This window comes from Mustela putorius, unplaced genomic scaffold (genome assembly GCF_011764305.1).
Source record: "Mustela putorius furo isolate JIRA1106 unplaced genomic scaffold, ASM1176430v1.1 tig00003974_pilon_pilon_pilon, whole genome shotgun sequence".
NCBI classification, from domain to species: domain Eukaryota; kingdom Metazoa; phylum Chordata; class Mammalia; order Carnivora; family Mustelidae; genus Mustela; species Mustela putorius.
The window spans coordinates 16,168,017-16,187,042 of record NW_025422117.1 but is presented as its reverse complement, the minus strand read 5'-3'; the positions used below and the strand labels follow the sequence as shown (position 1 = coordinate 16,187,042).

Here is a 19,026-nt window from a genome sequence, read left to right as displayed (position 1 = left end):
TAATCCTTTGTTTGTTGCAATAAAAGTCTAACTGGTTGCAATAACCTGTCTGTTAACTTCGAGATGTTAGTCACAAAACAGATATTTACCATTTGTGGAATCCAGTTCTACGTCTTCTTTGCTTCTGAAGTTGCATAATATTATGTAGCATCTGAAATATTCCTAAAAGAACTTCTTCATCAAAGATTATTGAAAACCTTGTTCATATGATATCTGTTGCCAAATCCCCTTGCTATACATATATACTACACATAGAAATTTACAAGGTTGTGAGTTTGTTTGTTTGTTTTTTAAATCAAATGTCTGCTACCAGGTTGCATTATTTCCTTGACAAGTCTGCCATCCACCCACTGATTAAACAATACAGTCCATTTGTAATAGAGCAAATTCTCTGTTGCCTGAGAATTGGGCTTGGGATTGTTTAGGGGCTTACAGATCTGGCTCTGAAATAACTGGTTTCTGCCATTCTTTCTCAGTCTATATAAGAAATCTGAGAGTAGGACAATGAAAGACAGTTGGGGGTCAGTAGAAGTGGTAGGGTGGAGAGGGTGCTAAGAGAATTTCTTCCAACAATTGGGAATAACCAGCTAGAAGAAGAGATGCCATTCTGTTTCCTGATAGACGTCTTCTTTGGGAGAAATTTCTTCCCATTCTTCATGAGTCTTTCACGTATCTGTATGTCTTATGAATTAAGTATGGACTACATTTTGTTCTGGTTTATTTTTCAAGAACATTTGTACAGCAAACAGTCTTGGAACTTAAGGTTAGTGTCTCCCTCTACAGCAAAGGGCAAGAACCCTTGCTGTCTAGTGTAATAAAGACATCTTTTGGAACAAAGGTCAGGCTTACCAAGTGCCTGTCTTAAAACACCTGGATTCTCTAAATTTGAAGTTCTCCTGAAATGCAACCCATTTCATGTGCAGGTGACAGCTGTCCCTCTTTATGACTCCCTATGGGAACTGGGGCTTGGGAAAATAGCACAAAACTGGTGATGTTGTGGCTGTACTCTTGCTGTAACAAACTACTCTTCTAGTCTGATGCAGGAGTCTTGTGATTTCTACCAGCATTCCTGAAACTATGACAGATTAACTTGTTAGCTTGCAAATAACATATTCTCAGACTTTTCACAATTCTTAATATTCTGCTTAGACAGTGGGTTTGTGTTGCTTTTCTTCTGTGTTTATCTGAATATAGGAAAGGGAATTGGAAAAAGATGGCAAGACAGAAAGAAGAAATTGAGTAAACCAGTTTTTACATAATCATCATTGAATGGAGTACACAAGTTATCTATCGCCACAGTAATGCCACACAACAAACAACAATGAAATTTTATTAACTACAACAACAAACATTTATTTCACTCAAAAGTCTGAGAGATTCAGCTGATATTAATTGAGATCACTTTTATTTATTTATTTATTTATTGGCAGGGGTGGAGGGCTCCTTAATAAGCTAGGATGACTTCAGCTACGATGGCTTAGGCATTTCTAATCCTGGAATCAGTTACTTGGTCAACACAAACATGGCCTTCTCCTAGTGATGGGAGTGAGAAAGAGCATGGCAAACCTAGTTAGGCCAACATTTTCCAAGTTCCCATATCATGTTTGCTAATAACCCATTGCCAAAGAGCAATTCAGAGATAACATTGACTAAAGAAAATAAAACTAATTGGGGACAAAAATATCCCAACACAAGTCCAGGTTCAAGTAAAAAGGGAATAGCCTCTATGTCTTAGTGAAAGAATCTACAGAGTCATAATAAAAGGCATGGATACAAGAAGGTAAAGAACTGGGGCTCTAAACAGCCAATGGATTAAAGATGAAATTAAAAGAGAAATGAAAGAGTTTCTTGAAACATTAAAAAATGGAAACATAACATATCAGAATTTATGGAATGCTGCAAAATAGTTTTAAGAGGAGAAAGTTCATAACAACAAATGCCTATGTTAAGAAGTAAGGAAGATTCCAAATAAAAAACTTAATTCTACACCTTACAGAATAAGAAAAAGAAGAACAAACTGAGCCCCAAGTTTGCAGAAGGAAGGAAATAATAAAGATTAGAACAGAAATAAATAAAACAAGAAACAGAAAAAACAATAAAAACGGTTAATCAAGTTAAGATTTAGTTCTTTGAAAAGATAAAACAAAATTGACAAACCCTTAGGTAGACTAACCAAGAAAAAAAGAGGAGCCAAGAAAATAAAATTATAAATGAAAAATAGATACTACAACTGAAACCACAGAAATACAAAAGTTCATATGAAGCTACTATGAACAAGTATATGCCAACAAACTGGAATGCCTGAAAGCAATGGGAAAATTATTAGACACATAAAACCCACCAAGACTCAATCAAGAAGAAAGAATATCTGAACAGCCAATTAATACTAAAGAGATTGAATCAGTAATAATAATAATAATAATAATAATAAAATCTCTCAATGAAGAAAAGCCCAGGACCAAATGGTTTCACTGGTGAATTTTACTAAACATTTAAAGAAGAATAAATATCAATCTTTCTCAAACTCTTCCAAAAAAATCAAAGAGGAGGGTGACCTGGGTGGCTCAGTTAGTTGAGTGTCTGAATCTTGGTTTTGGCTCAGGTCACGCTCTCAGGTTCATGAGATCAAGCTCCAGATCCAGCTCCATGCTCAGAAGGGAGTCAGCTTGGGATTTCTCTCTCTCTCTCTTCTCTCCTCTCTCTCTCTGCCCCTCCCTGTACTGCCAATCTCTCTAAAGATAAATAAATAAATCTTTAAAAACAAACAAAGAGAAGGAATACTCCCAAACTCATTTTACAAGGCCAGCATTATCCTGATATCAAAACCAAACAAGGGAACTACTAGATAGAAAAGAAAACTGCATGCTGATATCCTTGATGAATATAGATGCAAAAATTTTCAACAAAATACTAGCAAACCAAATTCCACAGCACATTAAGATTGTTCACCATGATCAGCTAGTATCCCTGGGATGCAAGGAGGGTTCAATAAATGCACATCAATATGATGCATCATATTAATACAATGAGAGTGAAGAATTATATGATCATATTAATCAACAAAGAAAAGTCATTTAACAAAATTCAAGTCATACATGATAAAAAAAATTCATAAATTAAGCATAAAAGGAATTTATCTCAACACGGTAAAGGCCATATATGACAAGTTAACATTATACTCAATAGTAAAAAGTTGAAAGCTTTCTCTCTGAAATCAGGAAAAAGACTAGATTTCCCACTCTCACTGCTCCTGTTCAATGTAATACTGGAAGTCCTAGCTAGAGCAACTGGCAAGAAAAAGAAATAAAAGTCAACAGAATTGGAGAGCTAGAAGTAAAATTGTTTTATTTATAAATGACATGATCTCAAAAATAGAAAATCCTTAAGAGTAAACTAAAAAACTTTTAGAACTAATCAATGAATTTAGTAAAGTTACAGGACACAAAAGTAACATAAAAATCAGTAGCATTTTTATATACCAACAACAGTTTCTGAAAAAGAAATTTAATTTAATTAATTTATTTTTTTTTAAAGATTTTATTTATTTGACAGAGAGAGATCACAAGTAGGCAGAGAGGCAGGCAGAGAGAGAGAGAGAGGAGGAAGCAGGCTCCCTGCTAAGCAGAGAGCCCGATGTGGGACTCGATCCCAGGACCCTGAGATCATGACCTGAGCCGAAGGCAGCGACTTAACCCACTGAGCCACCCAGGCGCCCCAAAAGAAATTTAATTTAATTTAATTTAAATAGCAAGGTGAAAAATCTCTACTCTGAAAAAAACTGAAGAAGGCACACATAAGTGGAAAGGTATGTGTGTCTTGTTCATGGGTTGAAAGTGTTAATGATAATGAGTTAATTAATAAAGGATTAATCAATAATAATAAAATGTCAATACTACCAAAAGCCATTTGTAGATTCATGGTAATCCCTATCAAGATTCCAATGACAGGGGCGCCTGGGTGGCTCAGTGGGTTAAGCCTCTGCCTTCAGCTCAGGTCATGGTCTCAGGGTCCTGGGATCTGCTCGGTGGGGAGCCTGATTCCTCCTCTCTCTCTCTCTCTCTCTCTCTCTCTCTCTATTTGCCTCTCTGCCTACTTGTGATCTCTCTCTGTCAAATAAATTAAAAAATCTTTTAAAAAATTTAAAAAAAGATTCCAATGACATTTTTTACAGAAATAGAAAGAATACTTCTACAATTTATATGGGACTGGAAAACCCCCAAATAGCTAAAGAAATTCTGAAAAAGAACAAAACAGGAGGCATCACACTTCCTAATTTTTAGCTATACTATAAAGCTGTAGTAATTAAAATAGTGTGCTACTAGCATAAAATCAAATAGACCAATGGAACAGAATTAAGAGCCCCCAAATGAACCCAAGGGTATATGGTCAACTAGTATTTGGCAAGGGAGTCAAGAATACTCAATGGGAAATAGACAGTCTCTTCAATAATTGGTGCTTGGAAAATTATATATTCACATGATCTCTATCTTATACCACTCAAAAAAATTAACTTGAAATGGATTAAATACTTAAATGTAAGCCCTGAGACTATGAAATTCCTAGAACAAAACATAGGAAACAAATCCCTTGACAATGGTCTCAGTAATTATTTTTCGGAAATCACACCTAAAGCACAAGCAAAAGAATAAAAGTGGGGCTACATTAAACAAAAAATAGCTCTGTAGAGCAAAAGAAACTATCAACAAAGTGAGAAGACAAAGAATGAGAAATAAAATTTGTAAACTATATATGTGATAAAGTGTTAATATTCAAAATATATAAAGAATTCATGGCAAAGAAAACAAGTAATCTAATTTAAAAATTTGACAAAAGACCTAAATAAACATTTTTCCAAAAAAAGTGTATAAATGGCCAATAGGCATGAAAAGATGTTTGACATATAATATTGAATATAATATGGAATATTTTATATATATATATATATATAAAACGGAATATTATGGAATATATTATTCAGCCATAAAAAAACAAGGGGATCTATCATTTGTGACAGCATGAATGGACCTTGAAGGCATTATGCTAAGTGAAATAAGTTAGAGAAAGACAAATACTATATGATATGACTTATCCATGGAATCTTCAAAGACTTTTATTTATTTATTTGACAGAGAGAGAGAAATCACAAGTAAGGAGAGAGGCAGGCAGAGAGAGAGGGGAAGTAGGCTCCCTGCTGAGCAGAAAGCCCAATGTGGTACTCGATCCCAGGACCCTGAGATCATGACCTCAGCCAAAGGCAGAGGCTTAACCCACTGAGCCACCCAGGTGCCCTGTACATGGAATCTTTAAAAACAAAACAAAATAATAATTAAAAAATCCAAACAAAAACACACACCAAATTCATAGAAAAAGAGATCAGATTTGTGGTTACTAGAGGTGGGGGTTGGGGATAGGGATAGGAGGGACTGGAAGAAGGTGGTTAAATATACAAACTTCCAGTTATACTGCTAAGGATTTCATGTTCAACATTATGACTGTAGTTACCACTGATGTATGATATACAGGAAAGTTGTTAAGAGATTAGATTGGAAGAGTTCTCATCACAAGCAGAAACTTTCTTCTCATGTTAAAGAAAGTTATTGTACAATTTGTTTAACAATATATGTAAATTAAACCATCATACTGTATGCTTTAAACTTATAGAGTGCTATATGTCAATTATTTCTCAATTAAACTGGAAAAAAAATACCCTCAAAATAATTGGGGCTCTTAATGCAATCTGTCGTTCACATGAGAGAGTATGTATGAGTTTCCATGGGCTAAGTAAGCAGGATGGAATAGTGCTGGACTTCAGCCATCTACTCAGAATGCCATTTAGGATCATTTGCTGTGGGAAAGGGCCTCCAATAGCTGGAGACTATGGACGTCCCACAGGTGCTGGGAGCTGTGAGTTGGGGATAGGTCAAAAAGATTGTACTGGAATCGGTCTTCCAACCACAGTTTGGGGACCTGTGTAGTGGTGAAGTCCTTCATAGGTTGCCAAAGAACTCACATAAGCATTCTATGAGAGAACCAGTGTTTTGGGTTGCCTGGGACTGAGGCTATCTGTGATCTGTCAATTAATGACAACCAATGTAGGAAGGACTGCCTTCTTACCTGATCCACCCCCCTCTCCTGCCCCATTCCCATCAAACCTATACCTTGAAGAAGAATAGAAAAGATATAATTGAGCAGACAATATCTCTTTACACATTTTAGGCCCTTTAGCAAACCTGTAGATAAAAGTAATAGCTGTAGAGAACCACTTGTGCTGGGGGTTGGGGAGGAGGGAAAGGGTGAAGGGTGAAAGACAGATGGAGAAAAAAGTGCCTGAATCTGGTGGAATTTGCTTAAAATGATGTTAACAGAACACTATTGATTAAAGAAGATAAATCCATGTTATATTTATACCTCTCCTGAAATATTACTCCTCAATAAACCAGGTATATATAAAAAAAATACCCTGTTCACCTTAGTTGAACAACTAGCATTTAAAAAATATGCCTATCTCCAAAATTTAGACCCAAAAGAAATACAAGATGCAATTAGGGCAAATAATTTTTTAAATTTTTATTTATTTTAAAAATTTCTCTTCAGTGTTACAGAATTCATTGTTTATGTACCACACCCAGTGCTCCATGCAGTACGTGCCCTCCACAATACCCACCACCAAGCTCACCCAACGTCCCACCCCCTCACCCCCCTGCAAAACCTTCAATCAGTTCCTCAGAGTCCAAAGCCTCTCAGGGGCAAATACATTTTAAAAGTAAATAAATCCAAGGATTGAAAATGTATTCTTTCACATGAAACATCATTGCCATTGCATCACTAAAAAATGAGTAAAACTTGCATTTAAAACATTGGGTTTACATAAGAGACTCTTAATCTCACAAGACAAACTGAGGGTTGCTGGAGGGTGGCAGGGGTAGGGATAGTGTGGTTGGGTTATGGACATTGGGGAGGTATGTGATATGGTGAGTGCTATGAAATGTGTAAGCCTGACGATTCATAGACCTGTACCCTGAGGCAAATAATACATTATATGTTAATAAAAATAATTAATAAAAAATCAGGTTTATATTTTTACTATTAATGGATATGTGCTCATTTATAGAAAACTTTGGAAATGCAATATAGATATTCAGCCATAATCACACAGCTCAGAAATAACATGTTAATATTTTGGTGCATTTTTATTTAATATTTTTATCTGTGTGTGCATATATTTTAAAAGATATTGAGACGCCTGGGTGGCTCAGTTGGTTAAGCAGCTGCCTTCGGCTCAGGTCATGATCCCAGTATCCTGGGATCGAGTCCCACATCAGGCTCCTTTGTTTAGCAAGGAGCCTGCTTCTCCCTCTGCCTCTGCCTACCACTCTGCCTGCCCCTCTGTCTGCCTATGCTCACTCTCTCTCTCTGACAAATAAATAAATAAAATCTTTAAAAAAAAAAAAGATATTTATGGGGGTGTACAGGTGGCTCAGATTGTCGTGTCTGCCTTTAGCTCAGATCATGATCTCCACGTCCTGGAATTGAGCCCCATGTCTAGCTCCCAGCTCCTCCAGGAGTCTGCTTCTCTCTCTCCTTCTGCCTCTTCCCCTGCTTATACTCTCTCTGTCTATCTCTCTCAAATGGATAAATAAAATATTAAGAAAATAAAATAAAAGATATTTATGATTATACTGTATATCTAACTTTCTGTTTTGCTTTTTTACTCAAAATCATGTTATCACCATTTTTTTAAAACTAAAGATTGAGAAATTAATTTTAATGGCTATATGATAAAGAACATATGAAAGTACTATATTAAATATAGTATTATATATATACTATATATAGTACATATATGTGTATGAAAGTACTACAATGATTGTTTTTGTCATGTATTATTTACTAGAGTGGCGTTTTATGCATGTATTGGTATATACATACAGATTTAAAATATTTATGTGTGTGCATGTGTTTTATATTCTGTCTTCTGGGAACTTTTTGTTCTTTCTTTTTCCAACCATGACTGGCAATTTTAAAAAGCTCATTCTAATAAGTTCTACTTTTCAGATTTGATAAATTAGATAATAATTAAATTGTATAATTTTGCATTTGTTAACAGATCAGATATCCCATATCTTATTAAGAACTTATGAACACATACCTAGGCTATTGTGGTAGTTTAGCCCAGCAAAAATAAAAAGCATCAAGTTGGAACAGGAGAAACCTGAGCACAAAATATTTTTTTACCACCTACTAGTACTGTGATCTGTATCCATACTTCTCTGAGCTTCAACTAATTCAGTTATAAAAAGGAGAGGATGGTCCTTGTCTTCTGGGGTTGTTGTGAAAATTAGAAGATATATAAAAGAATCCAGCACATAATTAGTGTATAACATTCTGTCATCCTTCAAAGTCAAACAATCAGAGAGCATCTGGAGACCCAGTAGAAAACTGTTTAATGGGAAAGTATAATTATTTTATGCTTTAATAGTTTTTTCCCATAATGTAGTCTTTAAAAAAAATTTGGTAACTCTTACATTCCCTTCAATAAAGATAAAAACATCAGTTTAATATATAAAAACCCATAGTCTATAACCCACTTCCTTTTCTTATTTCCTCTCTAACAGTACTCTTAAGTTTACTCAAGTCTTTCTTTCCTTTTATTATTTTTTTAAATGCTTCTTCTTCTTAATTATTCAAAGTTCTGTGAGGTTCATTTTATTTATAACTAGAATTCTTTCTTCATCCTTGTTAAGTGCTAGCAACTTAATTATCAAATGAGAAGAATATCAGTCTTCTGATTGGTATTCTTTCTTTCCACTAAACTGGTTTTCAGGACAGAGAACTAAGTTTCAAATCTGTTCTGCAGGGCGCCTGGGTGGCTCAGCGGGTTAAGCCTCTGCCTTTGGCTCAGGTCATGATCTCAGGGTCCTGGGATTGAGTCCTGCATTGGGCTCTCTGCTCAGCAGGGAGCCTGCTTCCCTTCCTCTCTCTCTGCCTGCCTCTCTGCCTACTTGTGATCTCTCTCTGTCAAATAAATAAATAAAATCTTAAAAAAAAATATCTGTTCTGCAAACTCATTTCACAATAACAATGAATTAAATTGACTAAGGCACAAGAACAATTTCTTATGGTTATAAGATATACTCTGTATTTCATATTAAGCATTGACTTCATTTTGTGTAGTAGGAAATATTGTACCCAAAATAATGGTGCTTTTTGGAACTGATCCCAACTGGGATCCCCTAGTTTCATTCACAAAAAAGGTTGAGAACTGCATTAAGAATTTCTGCTTTTGTTATTATTGGTCTAAATATCTCTGAGAGTATCATCTTTTACAGAATATTTAACTTCTGGAGAGTATACACCTTGGAGGTATTACTGGTTTTGCACATGATAGGATGGTTCTCTAAGGATAATACCTAAAATGCAAAACCAAAATTGTAATGCTGGGGTTGGATGTTTTATATGCACTTGAAAATTTCTGTACTAAAATTTACAAACATTAAGATAGTTGGGGGGATATGAGGGATAGACTGGGAAAGAGCATATATGTGGATTTTTTTGGAGTTTATTTTATTTTTTTAAAGGATTTTATTTATTTATTTGACACAGAGAGGGAGAGCACAAGCAGGGGGAGTGGCATGCAGATGGAGAGGGAGAAGCAGGTTCCCCACTGGGCATAAAGTGGCTTGATCCCAGAACCCTGGGTTCATGACCTGAGCTGAAGCAGATGCTTAACGACGGAGGCACCCAGGCACCCATGTAGACAATTTTTATATTAATCCCACCCACCATAATTAAGATACAGTGTTATATTAGTTTTGGTCATATAACACAGTGATTCAATAAGTCTATACATTACTCAGTGTTCATCAAGATAAGTGTGCCCATGATTTCCTTCATTTATTTCACCCATCTTCCCACTCTCCTCCCCTCTAATAAGCACCAATTTGTTCTTTACTTTAAGAGTCTGTTTATTGAGTTGCCTCTTACTTCTTTTTAAAAATTTTTTATAATTATGTTCTTTGTTTTTTTAAATTCCACATATGAGTAAAATCATATGTTGTCTTTCTCTGGCAGACTTATTTCATTTAGCATTATAATACCTTTAGATCCATCCATGTTGTTGCAAATGGAAATATTTCATTCTTTTCAGTGGACGAATAATATTCCATTATATATATATACACAGCCTCTTCTTTTTTTTTTTAATCATCCTTTTATTTTTTTTAATTTTTTCTTTTCAACGTAACAATATTCATTGTTTTTGCACCACACCCAGTGCTCCATGCAATCTGTGCCCTCTCTAATACCCACCACCTGGTTCCTGCAATCTCCCGTCCCCCACCCCTTCAAAACCCTCAGATTGTTTTTCAGAGTCCATAGTCTCTCATGGTTCACCTCTCCTTCCAATTTCCCTCAACTCCCTTCTCCTCTCCATCTCCCCTTGTCCTCTATGCTATTTGTTATGCTCCACAAGTAAGTGAAATCATATGATAATTGACTCTCTCTGCTTGACTTATTTCACTCACCATAATCTCTTCCAGTCCCGTCCATGTTGCTACAAAAGTTAGGTATTCATCCTTTCTGATGGAGGCATAATACTCCATAGTGTATATGGACCACATCTTCCTTATCCATTTGTCCGTTGAAGGGCATCTTAGTTCTTTCCACAGTTTGGCGACTGTGGCCATTGCTGCTATAAACATTGGGGTACAGATGGCCCTTCTTTTCATGACATCTGTATCTTTGGGGTAAATACCCAGGAGTGCAATTGCAGGGTCATAGGGAAGCTCTATTTTTAATTTCTTGTGGAATCTCCACACTGTTTTCCAAAGAGGCTGCACTAACTAGCATTCCCACCAACAGTGTAAGAGGGTTCCCCTTTCTCCACATCCCCTCCAACACATGTTGTTTCCTGTCTTGTTAATTTTGGCCATTCTAACTGGTGTAAGGTGATATCTCAATGTGGTTTTAATTTGAATCTTCCTGATGGCTAGTGATGATGAACATTTTTTCATGTGTCTGATAGCCATTTGTATGTCTTCATTGGAGAAGTGTCTGTTCATATCTTCTGCCCATTTTTTGATATGATTGTCTGATTTATATAGCCTCTTCTTTATTCATTCATCTATCCATCGGCACATGGGCTTCTTCCATAATTTGGCTATTATAAATAATATTACAATAAATATGAGGGTCCATATATCTTTTCAAATTATTGGTTTCATATTCTTAGGGTAGATACCCAGTAGTGGAATTACTGGGTGATATGGTAATTCCATTTTAAATTTTTGAGGAACCGCCATACTGTTTTCTACAATGGCTGCACCAGTTTGCATTCCCACCAAAAGTACATGAATGTTCCTTTTTCCACATATCCTCTCTAACACTTGTTTCTTGTGTTTTTGATTTGAGCCATTCTGACAGATGTGAGATGATATTTCATTGTGGTTTTGATTTGCATTTCCCTGATGATGAGTGATGTTGAGCATATTTTCATATGTCTGTTGTCCATCTGGATGTCTTCTTTGGAGAAATGTTTGTTCAGGTTTTCTGCCCCCCCCTTTTTTGAAGATTTTATTTATTTATTTGACAGACAGAGATCACAAGTAGGCAGAGGGTCAGGCAGAGAGAGAGAGGGGGAAATAGGCTCCCCATTGAGCAGAGAGCCCAATGTGGGGCTCGATCTCAGGACTCCGGGACCACGACCAGAGCCAAAGGCAGAGGCTTTAACCCACTGAGCCACCCAGGTGCCCCTCTTCTGCCCATTTTTAATGGAATTATTTGGTCTGTGTGTGTGTGTGTGTGTGTGTGTGTGTGTGTTGAGTTGTGTAAGTCCTTTATATAGATACTAACGCTTTGTCAGATATGTCATTTGCAAATATCTTTTCCCATTCAGGAGGTTGCCTTCTAGTTTTATTGTTTTCTTTGCTGTGCAAAAGTTTTTTGTTTTGATGTAGTCCAAATTTATTTTTGCTTTTATTTCTTTTGTCTCAGGAGATATATTTAAGAAAATGTTGCTATGGCAGATGTCCGAGAAATTACTGTCTGTGTTTTCTTCTAGGATTCTTATGGTTTCAGGTCTCAAATTTAGGTCTTTAATCCATTTTGAATTTATTTTTGTATCTGGTGTAAGAAAGTGGTCCTCTTTCATTCTTCTGAATGTAGCTGTCCAGATTTCCCAACACCATTTATTGAAGAGATTGTCTTTTTTCCCTTGCATATACTTGCTTCCTTTGTCAAAGATTAATTGATCATATAATTGTGAGTTTATTTCTGGGATCTCTATTATATTATGTTGATCTTTGTGTCTATTTTTGTGCCAGTACCATACTTCTTTGATTACTATAGCTTTGTAGTTTTGTAATATGGTTTGATACCTGGGATTGTGATACCTCCAATTTTGTTCTTTTTAAGGTTGACTTAGCTATTCAAGGTCTCTTGTGGTTCCATAAAAATTGTAGTATTATTTGTTCTAATTGTGAAAAATGCTGTTGTATTTTGATTGGGATTACATTAAATCTGTAGATTGCTTTGGATAGAATGGGAATTCTAACACTATTGAGTCTTCCAGTCCATGAGTATGGAATATCTTTCTATTTGTTTGTGTCATTTTTAGTTTCTTTCATCAATATTTTATAGTTTTCAGAATGCAAGTCTTTAACCTCTTTGGTTAACTTTATATCTAGGTATTTGATTATTTTTGGTACAATTGTAAGTGGGAATGTTTTAATTTCTATTTCTGCTGCTTTATAATTAGTGTTCAGAAATGTAACAGATTTCTGTATATTGATTTTGTATCCTGTGACTTTACTAAATTAATTGATCAGTTATAGTAGTTTTTTGGTGGAGTCTTTATGGCTTCATACATGTAGTATCATGTTATCTTCAAATAGTTAAAGTTTTACCTCCCCCTTACCAATTTGGTTGGCTTTTTTCTTTTTCTTTTTTTTTTTTTTTTAAAGATTTTATTTGTTTATTTGACAGAGAGAGATCACAAGTAGGCAGAAAGAGAGGAAGGGAAGCAGGCCCCCCTGCTGAGCAGAGAGCCTGATGTGGGACTCGATCCCAGGACCCCGAGACCATGACCCGAGCCAAAGGCAACGGCTTAACCGACTGAGCCACCCAGGCGCCCCTGGTTGGCTTTTTTCATTTTGTTGTCTGATTGCTGTGACTAGAAATTCTGGTACTATGTTGAATAAAAGTGGTGAGAATGGACACTCTTGTCTTGTTCCTGACCTTAGGAGCCAAGCTCTCAGTTTTTCACCATTGAGTAGGATGTTTGCTGTGGGTTTTTGATATATGGCCTATATTAAGTTGAGGTTTGTTCTCTTTAAACCTACTTTGTTGAGGATTTTCATCATGAGTGTATCTTGTACTTCATTAAATGCTTTTTCTATGTCTATTGAAATGATCATATGATTCTATCCTTTCTCTTATTGATATGGTGTATCACATTGATTGATTTGCAAATATTGAACCACCCTGTACCCCAGGAATTAATACACTTGAATGTGGTGAATGATTTTTTTTAATACTTGTTGAATTTGGTATGCTAATATTTGTTGAGGACTTTTGCATCTATATTCAGGCCTGTAGTTCTTTTTTTTTTTTGTAGTAACTTTATCTGGTTTTGGTATAAGGATAATGCTGGCATCATAGAATGAATCTGGAACCTTTCCTCCATCTTCTACTTTTTGGAACAGTTTGAGAAGAATAGGTATCAACTCTTCTCTAAATATTTGGTAGAACTCACCTGTGAAGCCATGGTCTTGGACTTTTGGTTGTTGGGAGTGTTTTGATACTGATATAATTTAAATGTTGGCAATTAGTCTGTTCAATTTTTCTATTTCTTTCTTATTCAGTTTTGGGAGGCTATATGTGTCTAGTAATTATCTATTTCTTTTAGGTGGTCCAGTTTTGGGGCATATAATTTTTTCATAATATTCTCCTATAATCCTTTGTATTTCTGTGGTGTTGGTTGTTACTTCTCTTTCATTTCTGATTTTGTTTATTTGAGTCATCTCTCTCTTGTTTTTGATGAGTCTGGCTAAAGTTTTATCAACTTTTTTGACTTTTTTTTTTAAGATTTTATTTTTTTGACAGAGATCACAAGTAGATGGAGAGGCAGAGAGAGAGAGAGAGAAGAGCAGGCTCCCTGCTGAGCAGAGAACCCCATGCGGGACTCGATCCCAGGACCCTCGGTGGGTTAAGCCGCTGCCTTCGGCTCGGGTTGTGAACTTTGTTGATCTTTTTAAAAAAACAGCTCTTGGTTTCATTGATCTGTTCTGCTGTTTTTTTTGTTTGTTTGTTTTGTTTTCTTTTTTAGTTTCTATTTCATTTATTTCTGCTCTAATTTTTATTATTTCCTTCCTTCTATTGGTTTGGGGTTTTATTTGTTGTTCTTTTTATGTTCCTTTAAGTAAGGTTAGGTTGTTTATTTGAGATTTTTCTTGCTTCTTGAGGTAGGCCTGTATTGCTATAAACTTTCATTCTAGAACTGCTTCTGCTGCATCCCATAGCTTTTGGACCATTGTATTTTGATTTTTATTTTTCTTCATGTGTTTTTTGATTTTCTCTTTGATTTGTTAGTTGACCCATTCATCTTTTGGTAGCACATTATTTCGCTTCCATGGATTTATGGTCTTTCCAGATTTTTTCTTGTGGTTGATTTCTAGTTTCATAGTGTTATGGTCAAAAAACATGCACGGTAAGACTTCAGTCTTTTTAATCTGTTGAAACTTGTTTTGTAGCCTCACATGTGATCTGTTCTGGAGAACGATCCATGTGTACTTGAAAAGAATGCGTATTCCACTGTTTTAGGATAGAGTGTTCTGAATATATCTATTAGATCTATCTGATCCAATGTGTCATTCAAAACCACTCTTTCCTTGTTGATTTCCTTCTTGGATATCTATCCATTGATGTATGTAGGGTGTTTAAGTCCTCTACTGTTGTTGTGTTGTTATTGATTACTTCCTTTATGTTTGTTATTAACTGCTTTATGTATTGGGGTACTCTTATGTTGGGTGCAAAAATATTTACAATTGGGGCAACTGGGTGGCTTAGTCGGTTGGAGCCTCTGCCTTCGGCTCGGGTCATGGTCCCGGGGTCCTGGGATCAAGCCCTGCATCGGGCTCTCTGCTCCGCCGGGAGCCTAATTCCTTCTCTCTCTCTCTTTGCCTGCTTCTCTGCCTACTTGTGATCTCTGTCTGTCGGATAAATAAATAAAATCTTAAAAAATATATATTTACAATTGTTACATTTCCTTGTTGGATAGTCCCTTTCATTATTATATAGTCCATCTTTGTCTCTTGTTACAGTCTTTGTTTAAAGTCTATTTTATCTGAAATAACTATTGCTACCCAGCTTTCTTTTCACTTCCTTTTGCATGATAAATGCTTTTCCATTCCTTCACTTTCAGTCTGCATGTGCCTTTGGGTCTGAAATGAGTCTTGTGTAGGCAACATAAAAATAGGTCTTGCTTTTTTATCCATTCTGTCTTGCTGTGCTTTTGATTGGAATGTTTAGTTCATTTACATTCAAAGTACTTATTGCTAGGTATGTACTTATTCTCATTTTGTTACTTGTTTTATGTTTGTTTTGGAGTTCTTCTCTGTCCCTTTTATTTTCTTCTCTCATTGTTTGCTGGCTTTCTTTAGTGCTCTACTTGGTTTCCTTTCTCTTTATTTTTTGCATAGCTATTACCAGTTTTTGATTTTTGTTGACCATTAGGTTAATATATAACATCTTATGCATGGAGTAGTCTATATTAGTTTGATGGTCACCTAAGTTTCAACTCATTCAAAAAACACTAAATTGTTACACTCTCCCTCCCATGTTTCAGGTGTATGGTGTCATACTTTACATATTTTATTTTGTGACTCTCTTGACTGATTTTTATAAATATACTTTATTTTACTAGTTTTATGCTTCTTACTTTTCTTATTCCTGATTATGGTCTTTCCTTTCTACTCACAGAGTTGCCTTTAACATATCTTAGAAGGCTGATTTAGTGGTGATGAATTCCTTCAAAACTTTCTTTTCTGGGAAACTATCTCTCCTTCTATTTTGAATGATGGCCCTGCTGGGTAGGGTAGTCTTGCTGGTAGGTTTTTTATTTCAGCACTTCAAATATATCATTCTGCTCCCTCTGGCCTGCTAAGTTTTCACTGAAAAATAGCTGATAACCTTATGGGGTTCCTTTTGTATTTAACTATTTTTTTTCCTCTTGTAGCTTTTAAAATTCTGTCTTTACCACTACTTCCTGCCATTTTAATTTCTGTGTGTCTTGGTGTGGACTCTACTGTGTTGATTTTGCTGGCAGCTCTCTGTGCATCCTGGATCTGGATTTCTATTTTCTTCCCCAGATTTGGGAAGATTTCAGCTATTATTTCTTCAAATACATTTTCTCTCCCATTTTTTCTCTCTTCTCTTTCTGGGATATAATGTGAATATTATTACATATGATATGGTATGAGTTCCCTTAATCTATTTTCATTTTTATTATTTGTTTTTCTCTCTCATATTCAGCTTAATTGCTTTCCATCATTCTGTCCTTCATGTCACTGATCCATTCTTCTGTTTCCCCTGGTTTACTATTTCCTCCCCCTTTTGCCTACTATTCATTCCCTCTAGTGTATTTTTAATTTCAGTTATTGAGTTCTATTGATTGGGTCTTTTTTATGTTTTTTATCTCTTTGTTGAGGGTCTCACTGAAGTTTTCCAGTCTTTTCTCAAGTCCAGTCAGGATCTTTCTGATAATATGTAAGTTACTTATTTCCATTTCTTTTAGCTCTCTTGCTATGACTTTGTACTCTTCTTTCATTTGGGGACATATTCCTCTGTCTCCTCATTTTGTCTAATTCTCTGCATTTCTTCATGTTTTAGGAAAGTCAGCTACCTTTCCTGATCTTGAAAGTCGTGGCCATATGAAGAGGTCCTGTAGTGCCCACTGTACAGTGTCCCCTGTTTACCAGAACCTGTAATTCCGAGGTATCTCCTATGTGTGTTTTGTGCACCCTGCTGCTGTGGCTAAGCCGTTTTTTTTGTTTTTGTTTTTGTTTTTGTTTTTGTTTTTTGCCTCCAGTCCAATCGTTTGCAATGACTCTCTTTGCCTGTTGGGGGCAGGGTTTGGTCCCTGTGTTGGTAGCCAGTCAGGGACCACGTTGGCTTGAGTTGAGTCAAAGGAAACATTTTCCTGAGCTGCAATGCCAACAAACTATAGGGCACTTTCCCTATGTTGTCCCCTATGAAGATTTTGTTGATGGGTAAGCCTGCAGTCAGACCAGATGTCTGCCTTAAGCCCACTGCTGGGACCTCAGTTGAACAGATATGTATGGTTTTCTTCCCCTCTCCCTATGCAGGAGCCACTTTGGAGTGGTGCCAGCCCCTGTTGTATGGCTGCTTGCACACTGCCAGTCTTGTGGCACCACTTTGGATGAGCTCTGGCCAAGTGCATATTAGAGGGGGCAGGTCTGCAGGAGAATGCAGGGGTTGGGGACATAGTGCTAGCAAGGTTTGGGCAGTTCTGTTATGGGAGAGGACCTGTAGCCACTTTAGGAAATTCCTGCTGCTGGGATCAAGGGGGCAGATCCACAGAAGCATGCAGGGATGGGGCTTACTATTAGCTGGCTAGGTGGGAAGTTTTGGCACTGAGCTGGTTCCCTGCAGGTGTCTGTGTATCTAGGCTGGGAAAAGGGGAGGGAAATGGCACCCACCAGCTCTTTTGTTCTTGAAACCTACAAACAATCCCTCCACCTCAGCACATGCTCCGAGATTAGGAAACAAATCTACCTCCTATTATACCCCAGGCATTTTTCAAACTGCTGCTTCTATGCTGTGTCTCTGCAGGGCTGTTTGTTGTGCTGACTCTTTAAGGTAAGTACTCAGCCCACTGAATTTTAAAGCTCCCGATGTCTAGCACTACTGATTGTAAAAACTCACAAAGCCAAGCTCCTCTGGACTTCAAAGCCAAATGTTATGGATATTCGTCTCCCCAGTGTGGGCCTCTTGTGCCTGAGTTACCTAGTATGGGGTCCTCTTTTCTCCCCTCTCCATACCGATAAAGTCCCTCCCACCTGTGAACAGTCCTGTGGTTCCCTTTGGCTCCTGACCATGTTTCCACTCCCTACAATTGTCATTGTGGCCTCTTCTCTACATTTAGCTGTTCTGTTGCTGTTCAAGTCATTTTCTGGTTTATTTATACTCCTCCGGTTGTTATCTAGTATCTGTGGGACAGGTGAGCCCAGGATCCCCCTACTTTGCCATCTTCCTAGAAGTCCACCTATATTGATTTAATGGTACTAATAGTGTTCTAGATCTTGGGTTGGGAGGTATATTTATGAGTATTGATTATATTATGATTTGTTTATTACATCTTTATTACATATAATGTTTATATAACATTATTTGCTTATTTATTTATTTATTAAAGATTTTATTTATTTACTTGACAGCCAAAGATCACAATAAGGCAGAGAGGCAGGCAGAGAGAGAGGAAGGGAAGCAGGCTCCCTGCTGAGCAGAGAGCCTGATGTGGGGCTTGATCCTAGGACCCTGGGATCATGACCTGAGCAGAAGGCAGAGGTTTTACCCACTGAGCCACCCAGGCGCCCCAACATTATTTATTTTTAAATAAAAAAATTAATTTAACTTCCTGACACTTTTTATTTTAAAATTTCAAATATAAAGTAAATAAAATACAATAGATAATCCAAAATGGATAATACGAAAAATTCATGTACTCCTCTTAATTCAACAACTATTTTTTAAAAAAGATTTTATTTATTTATTTGACAGACAGAGATCACAAGTAGGCAGAGAGACAGGCAGAGAGAGAGAGGGAAGCAGGCTCCCTGCCGAGCAGAGAGCCGGAGGCTGGGCTTGATCCTAGGACCCTGGGATCATGACCTGAGCCTAAGGCAGAGTTTTTAACCCACTGAGCCACCCAGGCGTCTCTTAATTCAACAACTGTTAACATGTTGCCAAATTTTAAAATATTTCTGTCAATATATATGTATACATTAGTTT

At 36.6% G+C, this 19,026-nt stretch overlaps 1 protein-coding gene across 1 annotated transcript in view; it reads left to right on the top strand.

Annotated features, from left to right (window-relative positions):
• SCEL (sciellin) overlaps window positions 1–19,026 on the top strand; it is a 323,748-nt gene that overhangs the window by 21,219 nt on the left and 283,503 nt on the right. Inside the window, exon 2 of the mRNA XM_045070864.1 lies at window positions 16,885–16,989. The gene's annotated coding sequence lies outside the window, so the exon portion shown is untranslated. The remainder of the gene's footprint in view (window positions 1–16,884; window positions 16,990–19,026) is intronic.